This window comes from Bubalus bubalis, chromosome 24 (assembly GCF_019923935.1).
Source record: "Bubalus bubalis isolate 160015118507 breed Murrah chromosome 24, NDDB_SH_1, whole genome shotgun sequence".
Lineage (NCBI taxonomy): Eukaryota > Metazoa > Chordata > Mammalia > Artiodactyla > Bovidae > Bubalus > Bubalus bubalis.
The window spans coordinates 34,939,850-34,948,231 of NC_059180.1; the positions used below are offsets into that span (position 1 = coordinate 34,939,850).

General features: G+C 42.6%; 1 non-coding gene and 1 pseudogene across 1 annotated transcript; both read left to right on the plus strand.

Moving 5' to 3' along the window:
- Positions 1 to 7,523: 7,523 nt before the first annotated feature.
- Positions 7,524 to 7,640, plus strand: LOC112581900 (annotated as a pseudogene).
- Positions 7,641 to 7,993: 353 nt separating this feature from the next.
- TRNAY-GUA lies at positions 7,994 to 8,065 on the plus strand. Its single transcript has one exon. It is a non-coding gene; the product is annotated as a tRNA-Tyr (tRNA).
- Positions 8,066 to 8,382: the final 317 nt, after the last annotated feature.

The window sequence follows — 8,382 nt, forward strand, 5'->3', positions numbered from 1 at the left end:
ACGGCTAGGACACAGATTCTGGCTTCATGTCTGTAATTTAATTTCTTTGTGCTCCAGGTTTCTCATTCATAAAAAAAGATAATAATGGTATATCTCCAATAGGGTTGCTGTGGGGAATAAATGAGATGATTTTTGTAATATTCTTTATTGATGCCTGGCACAAATAAAGCACTCATTGAGTGACTGAACTGAACTGAAGGTGAAACCACTTATTTTTTTTGTCTTTTAAAAAAAATTGATTTATTTTTAATTGAAGGATAATTGCTTGACAGTATTATTTTGGCTTCTGCCAAAGGAACCGTTATTTTTATTCTTATCAATAAACTTGTGAATCAGGAAAAAAAAATCCTTGGATAATGAATTCACATGTTGATGAAATTTGGCCACTGCAGCCATGGTCCACCAGATTGACCAGGGACACATTTCCTGGAAATGTCTGGGGCAAGCTATACACCCTGTAACTCAACCCAGCACTCATTTAATTACTGCTCTCCACATGCCAGATAGAGAGTGAGGTTCAGTTTCCACTGTCCAATTTAAATGCCTACCAAGCAATGAACCCTGTCTTTAAGCCAGATTGAGTTACTCATCTATCATTCCCATTAGTTTATAAAGAAAATCCCCAAAGACGGGTTGGTAGAGGACATACAGTGTAGAAACCTCTCAGAACAGTGCCTGACAGGTAATGATCGCTATGAGTGTGGTTATTGTTACTATTACCATTGCTATTATTACCATTAATACTATTATTACCTTACTATTATTGTTATTCTATAGGGGAACAATGGAAACAGTGTCAGACTTTATTTTCTTAGGCTCCCAAATCACTGCAGATGGTGACTGCAGCCATGAAACTAAAAGATACTTGCTCCCTGGAAGAAAAGCTATGACCAACCTAGACAGCATGTTAAAAAGCAGAGTCATTACTTTACCAACAAAGGTCTGTCTAGTCTAAGCTATGGTTTTTCCAGTAGCCATGTATGGATGTGAAAGTTGGCCTATAAAGAAAGCTGAGTGCCAAAGAATTGATGCTTTTGAACTGTGGTGTTGGAGAAGACTCTTGAGAGTCCCTTGGACTGCAAGGAGATCCAACCAATCCATTCTAAAGGAAATCAGTCCTGGGTGTTCATTGGAAGGACTGATGCTGAAGCTAAAACTCCAATACTTTGGCCACCTGATGTGAAGAACTGACTCACTGGAAAAAAACCCGATGCTGGGAAAGATTGAAGGCAGGAGGAGAAGGGGATGACAGAGGATGAGATGGTTGGATGGCATCACCAACGAGATGGCCATGAGTTTGAGCAAGCTCTGGGAGTCGGTGATGGACAGGGAAGCCTGGCATGCTGCAGTTCATGGGCTCACAAAGAGTCGAACATGCCTAAGCGACTGAACTGAACTGATTGCTAGAGTATTATGTAATCATAACAGTATTATGTAATCATCATAGCATTTGATTATTGTTGTTCTAACTATTATTACTATACTGCTATTGTTACTATTGTTATCACTATTATTACTTCATTGTTATTACTATTATCACTATCATTATTATATTTGCTATTATTACATTACTATTGTTCTTACTCTATCGTTATGACTGTTACATTACTGTTAATGTTTTTGTCTATTGAGGTCTTATGACCTACTCTTTTCTTCTTTTTCCCTTGCTATTTAAAATATTTCACCTCCCAGATGTACGTCATGGATTGCTTTTCTTAAAAAAATTAATTAATTTGGCGGTGTCAGGCTTTAGTTGCAGTTCACAGGGTCTTCATTGCATCATGTGGGATCTTTTGTTACAGTGTGGGAACTCAGTAATTGTGGCTCAGGCTTCGTTGCTCTATAACATGGGGAATCCTAATTCCCTGACCAGGGATCAAACCCACATTCCCCCTCACTGCAAGGTGGATTTCCAACCACTGGACTGCTGGGGAAGTCCCTCCTGATTGCTTTTTTAGTTTTGTTTATTTATTTGTTTAAGGGGCACAGCCTTTTTTTTTTTTTTTTTTCCAATTTGGCTGCACTCAGTCTTAATTATGACATGTGAGATCTAGTTCCCTGACCAGGGATCAAACCCAGGACCCCTGCATTGGGAGCACGAAATCTTGCCACAGGACCACCAGGGAAGTCCCCCAATGGCTTTTTTAGATCCTCTGGATTTAGTGCTCATGCTGTCCCATGAACACTTGAGTTCCTATCTCCTGGTTGCCTCTGTGGTCTCCCTGTCACTTGGTGTCTCCCTGTTCCCATGTTGACTAGCAGGACCATCCCTCACCTGAGTCCTGTGCACTGAGCCCTGGACTCTCCTAGAGGGGAGGCATGGATTAGGACACACACAGATGAGAAGACCAAGCACCGATGAGCTCGGTTTCATTGGAGGAGAGAGGTACTTTTTTTCAACACTGTCTTCCCCAGGGCAGGAGTGCAAAGAGAAAGGTCATTTCCAAGCAGCTTTCTGAAGATGCTACCTCACCAGCTTCTCTCCAAAACTAATCTGGAGAAGGCATTGCTGCAATATTACAGTGACCTATATTTGTGGTAAACTTCCCCACTCTCCCAGGAGAGACTGGTGAGCTATGAGTCTCCCCCATACAAGTGGCTTTTTAGGACACCCTCCCCTTCCAAAAAAATAAATAAAGCAGTGGCGACTTGTTTGGTACCACTCGGACTCCCAAGTAATATTCAGCTTACAATTCTCTCCCCTCCTCCAAAGGCGAGTTATTTGCCAGATCCCAAATGGTCCACGGGTGATGGATGGCGGGTGATTTCTACATCAGCACACCTTGGAGCCCCAGAGCTAACCCTCTGACAGCGTTAGCATAAAAGATTTACATTTATGTTACGAGGGCCACACAAGAATAATAATTTTAAGATACATTGCCTCGGCTGCTGGTGCACCCTGGGAAATCTAGCCACGGCAGGCGCTGATCCACAGTGTAATTACAAAATGGCAGTGCAGGAGAGGGTTTTTTTGGAGACAAGCGGCTAGAGACCAAAGCCATCTGCATGCCTTGGTGGATTGAAATTACAGTAATATATGAAGACATTACCTGAAAAACCCGGCACCATTTAAATGATTTACTCTTCAGCCCCAGAAAGCTTTAATTTAAGGATAAAGTCATTCAGAAAGCTAATCTGATAGGGGAGGCATTATTTCACACAGTTAAGTTAATTTACAGTAGCTGATTGTTGTGGTTGCTTTAGGTATTATTATCTTCCTACAAACAGCTGATCTGCCAGACAGAAGCAATACACTGCTTAACGCAGTGTCTTAATTCAGCTGGCAAGCTATCTGTGATAAAGGTTTGTTTATAAGCAATAATAGGAAAGTCATTTTGAGGCCACGCTGATAACGCTGATGAGAAATATTTTTTAAGGGGGAAAGGCACAATTAAATAAATAAATGAATCAGCAAGCCCTGTACTCGTGGGTCTGTTTGTCTGGAACTGCTCTTTTGAGCAGTCATTTTCCAAAGGCATGCCCCTCCTCCCCTCCTTCATGGGTTTCCTGCCCTGTGGTCCTCTCTCTGCACGTTTACCCCAGATCGTCCTGCTGTCTGGCAAACACTTCTTCCCTGTTGCCAAATCGACTTCTCAGCCAGACCTTTGAGAAAAAACACATCTTGGGAGCCCAGTGAATTCAGCTGCTTTCCAAGCAAAAAGTGAGCTTTGATATCTGTCTTGAATGAGCATTTTTTTTTTTAATCTTTGAGAGACACAGAACCTGTTCACTGGTGGTTGTTGTGGTAGAAAAACATCAGGAAGTGGGTATTTGAAAGGGAGCTAACAGATTGGAAGGTGAAATTGGAGATTTTGAAAGGGCTCGATAAAACCAACTTGCCAAGGGGGAGGTTGGAAGTGGGGGATAGATTGGGAGTTTGGGATTAGCAGATGCAAACTATCAATATTATACATAGGATGTTTGCAGAGAATGGATACATGTATACGTGTGGCTGAGTCCCTTTGCTGTCCATGTGAAACTAACAGAACATTGTTAATCAGTTACACTCCAATATAAAATAAAAAGTTTAAAAATGTCATTGGAAGGACTGATGCTGAGGCTGAAGCTCCAATACTTTGGCCACCTGATGTGAAGACAGCTGACTCATTGGAAAAGACCCTGATGCTGGGAAAGACTGAAAGTAGAAGGAGAAGAAGGTGGCAGAGGATGAGATGGTTGGCGTCACCAACTCAGTGGACGTGAACCTGAGTAAACTCAAGGAGATAGTGAAGGACAGGGAAGCCTGGCATGCAGCAGTCCATGGGGTTGCAGAGTCAGACAGGACTTAGTGACTGAACAACAACAAAAATACACAGAATGGATAAAAAATAGGGTCCTTCTGTATAGCACAGGGAACTATGTTGAACTATATTCAATATCATATCATAATGGAAAAGTAAATGAAAAAGAAAAAATGAAAAGAAAAAGAAAAGAAGAATGAGTCACTTTGTTGCACAGCAGAAACTAACACAACATTGTGAAACAACTGTACTTTAATAAGGACCTCTCACGTGGCTTATGGGCTTCTCATGTGGCCCTAGTGATAAAGAACCCATCTGCCAGTGCAGGAGACATAAGAGAGGTAGGTTTGATCCCTGAATTTGGAAGATCCCCTGGAGGAGGTCATGGCAACCCACTCTAGTATTCTTGTCTGGAGAATCCCATGGACAGAGGAGGCTAGTAGGTATAGTCCATGGGGTTGCAAAGAGTTGAACATGACTTACTGAAAATACAGCAAACATGCCCCCACTGTTCATGGCAGAGCTATATACAATAGCCAAGACATGGAAACAACCTAAATATCCATTGACAGATGAATAGAGAAAGAAGATGTGGTGCATATACACAAAGGAATATTCAGTTCAGTTCAGTTGCTCAGTCATGTCTGACTCTGCGACCTCACAAGTCGCAGCACGCCAGGCCTCCCTGTCCATCACCGACTCCCAAAGGAATATTACTCAGCCATAAAATAGAATGAAATAATGCCATTTGCAGCAACATGAATGACTTAGGGATGTGTTGTGTTAGCTTCAGGTATACATTCCTTATCAGATTCTTTTCCATTATAGGTTATTATAATACTGGAGTGGGTTGCCATTTCCTCTTCTAGGGGATCTTCTCCTGGCCCAGGGATTGAACTTACATTTCTTGCATCTCCCACATTGGCAGGTGGATTCTTTACCACTAGCGTCAGCTGGGAAGCTCATCTAACTTATAGCAGAAACTTATCAATGATGTGACTTGAGTCAATGATGGTCACTCTCTACATCCTTTCTGCTAAGGAAAAAAAAAAAAAAAGGCAATATGTGCATAATGACCCAAATCACTGAGCAAGGGTCTGGCTCATATTAAGTATGCATAAATATCAATTCCCTTTTCCCATATATGAAGCATGCAGTAGAAAGGGGAAAAAATTAAAAACAGAGATTAGAGAAGGCATCAGAAAGCAGCAGGGACCTCCTTCTCCAGGGATGGAGAGGGGAATTGCTTGCTTTGCACATGAACAGTTGCCAGTCACTCCTGCGCGATTTCTATCAGCGGGGGCTACAGGCTTTAAAATGAGATTCGGTTCCCTTTCAAGCACCTCTCTCCAGCCTTCAGGGAAGGAAATGGATCCATGGAAGAAAGGCTGATGGAAATTGTCCTCGCTTGAGGGCAGGAACCTTGCCATATAAATTCTGAGACCGATTAGTCCTCTAGCTACGCACTCTGGGTCCAAGTACATTGGCTGGACCCAGATTTTGCTGGTTGATTTTGGTTTCTGGCCTGATTATCCAAGAGGGGGAAGAAAGTATCTCACAGGGCTTGGAGAAGTTGGCATGACCAAGCTTTTCCTGGGGAAGGTCTGTTTTCTTGGTACAGAAACACAAGTGTCTGACCCGACACAATATCTTCTTCCAACCAGGTGTCAATGAACATATAGTCTGTACCAGGAACTATGCTTTTGAAATCAACTGCCTTTATGTCAGACTCTAATCTCTGCAAGGTCAGGCTCTCTGTTATTTACACATTGTTTCCCAAGGGTCCATCACCACCTCTGGTACATGGTGACCGGTCAGTTCTCCCCAACCCCAAGCCACAGTCCTATAATGATAGCTCAGAAATTCTTAAAAGGATGAGAAAATAAATAAGTAAAAATGTAAAAGGGCTTTCCTGGGGGCCCAGTGGTAGAGAATCCTCCTGCCAATGCATGGGACACGGATTTGACCCTTGGTCCAGGAAGATTCCACACTCAGCAGGGCCACTAAGTCCATGCGCCATAACTGCTGAAGCCCACATGCCCTAGAGCCTGGGCTCTGCAACAAGAGAAGCCCCCCACTCGCCATAACTAGAGAAAGCCTGTGTGCATCAATGAAGTCTCAGCACAAAATAAAAATAAATAAAAATTTAAAAGGATGCATGTAGCTATTCCCAGCTCCCCCTCTCCCATCCTGCCTGCCCATTTCCCAATCACTCTCCTCCAAAAGTTTTGCAAGCTACATTCACCAGCATTCTGGCAGTCTCCATAGTCTGAAAGGCTGTGATTGTCCCATCAGTTGAGTTCTATTAAATAGGGGACCCCAATACATTCAGAAGCACCAACCTCTGCTCCACGCACCATGTCCATTTGACAAGAGTGAAGTGGATTAATTAACGTGGTGGGTCTATCTTCTACCCAGCTGTCTTGTGTTGCAATGGAGACTGAGAAAAATCCATTAGATTATACTGAGAGATAGCTGAAAGAAAGTTTAGATTAAGTTTATCTCTCGAGGCAATTTTATTAGATAGATTAAGTTTCTGTTCATCTCTCCGAAGACCGTAGTAATAACCAGTGTCATGACTTTCAAATCCTTTGGACTTCAGAGGGTAATCAAACATGGTTGTCTTTTTATCCCCCTCTTTCACTTCTTAGTATTCTACAATCCTGCTTCGTTCATCTGTCAAAGCGATAGTATTAAGGGGATCAATGTTGACAAGTGATAGTACAAATTATGTAATGTTGATGACATTTCGCTGTCTCCTTTTGATCTGCAATTCCCACTCTCAATCACTCCTTATTTAAGAAAAAGCACTGAAAGAGAAAGACAGCTATGGAAGCCATGGGCTCAAGTCCCGGCGCCCCAGGGGCAAAACGGGGTGAATTTGAAGTGCACGGAATTAGACACGGGGCCTGGGAAGATGGCCTGACTGACAGAAGGGGAAATTGAGGTCATCTTCTTACAACACGCCTTTGGCAGCTGCCACTTGGGACCACGTCACAGCTTTTGGTTGCGCTGTAGTCCCATGAAATATTTGACGTGTCTGGTCTGCAATGGTAGGGGGCTTTCTATTTCCAGAATATGCCCTTTGATTTCTCCTCCACTGGGAATTGATGGAGGATAACTTAAAAGGAAGAACTGAGCTGGTTTTGTTTAAAAGAAAAAAAAAAAAAGGAGACTAGGATAGGTCCAGACACAAGAAGGGCTGTTTTATTTCTGGGGTAGGGGATGGGTATTAAGTTTTGAACTGGGTGATAAAAGATCAAATAAGGAAAAATAGGTTCAATTGCTTCTTGGCCTTTTGGCTAACATCAAGTGTAGTATCTGTTCTTATCAGCTTAATAACTGATATGTCCTCTGTCTGAGACAATCTATTAAATGAAATGATACAAATGAACTTACTTACAAAACAGAAAAGAGACCAGCAGACTTGGAGAATGAACTTAGAGTTGCCAGGGGGGAAGGATGGGGGAAGCGATAGTTAGGGAGTTGGGTAATGACAGGTACGCACTGCTGTATTTGAAATGGATAACCAGCAAGGACCTACTGTTTAGCACAGGGAACTCTCCTCAATGTTATGTGGCAGTCTGGATGGGAGGCGGGTTTGGGGGGGGATGGATACATGTATATGTATGGCCGCATCCCTTGACTGATCATCTGAAGCTATCACAGCACTGTTAATTGTCTATACTCCAATATAAAATAAAAGGTTTTAAAAAAGAAGAAATAGGTTCAAAATATAGCAGAAGGGGGCTTCCCTGATGGCTCAGATGGTAAAGAATCTGCCTGTAATGCAGGAGACCCAGGTTCAATCCCTGGTTTGGGAAGACTCCCCTGGAGAAGGGCATGGAAACCCACTCCAGTATTCTTGCCTGGATAATTCCATGGACAGAGGAGCCTATTGGGCTATAGTCCATGGGGTCGCAAAGAATTGGACATGACTGAATGACTAATGCTTTCCAGTATTCTAGCCTGGGAAATCCCATGGACAGAGGAGTCTGGGGTTCTAAAGTCCATGGGGTCTCCAAAGAGTCAGACATAACCTGGGGACTAAACAACAACATCAAATAGCAGAAGAGACTTTTTTTGGGAAGAGAGCATCTTGCATCCTTATAATGTTTCCATCCACATGGAGAAATCGCTG